The following is a 428-nucleotide window of genomic DNA, read 5'->3' as shown; positions in this document are numbered from 1 at the left end:
CTCTGCTCTGCCCTGGGGAGGCCACATCTGGAGCACTGTGTCCAGTTCTGGGCTCCCTGGGTCAAGAAGGACAGGGATCTGCTGGAGAGGGTCCACCAAAGGGCTACAAAGATGATGAGGGGACTGGAGCATCTTTCTGATGAGGAAAGGCTGAGGGACGTGGGGCTTTTTAGTCTGGAGAAGAGAAGACTGAGGGGGGATCTTATCGATGCTTATCAATCCTTAAAGGCAGGGTGCCAGGGGGGTGGGAACAGTCTGTTTCCAGTGGTGCCCAGTGACAGGACAAGAGGGAACGGGCACAAACTGGAACATAGGAAGTTCCATCTCAACCTGAGGAGGGCCTTCTCTGCTGTGAGGGTGGCAGAGCAGTGGCACAGGCTGCCCAGAGAGGTGGGGGAGTCTCCCACTCTGGAGCCATCCCAAACCCG

The 428-nt window shown here is 57.2% G+C and overlaps 1 protein-coding gene across 1 annotated transcript in view; it reads right to left on the bottom strand.

Moving 5' to 3' along the window:
- MROH1 (maestro heat-like repeat family member 1) overlaps positions 1 to 428 on the bottom strand; it is a 76,419-nt gene that overhangs the window by 61,339 nt on the left and 14,652 nt on the right. The gene's annotated exons all lie outside the window — the stretch shown is intronic.

This window comes from Charadrius vociferus, unplaced genomic scaffold (genome assembly GCF_000708025.1).
Source record: "Charadrius vociferus isolate BGI_N301 unplaced genomic scaffold, ASM70802v2 scaffold1036, whole genome shotgun sequence".
Lineage (NCBI taxonomy): Eukaryota > Metazoa > Chordata > Aves > Charadriiformes > Charadriidae > Charadrius > Charadrius vociferus.
The sequence above is the reverse complement of the archived record's forward strand: the minus strand, read 5'-3'. Positions and strand labels throughout refer to the sequence as shown.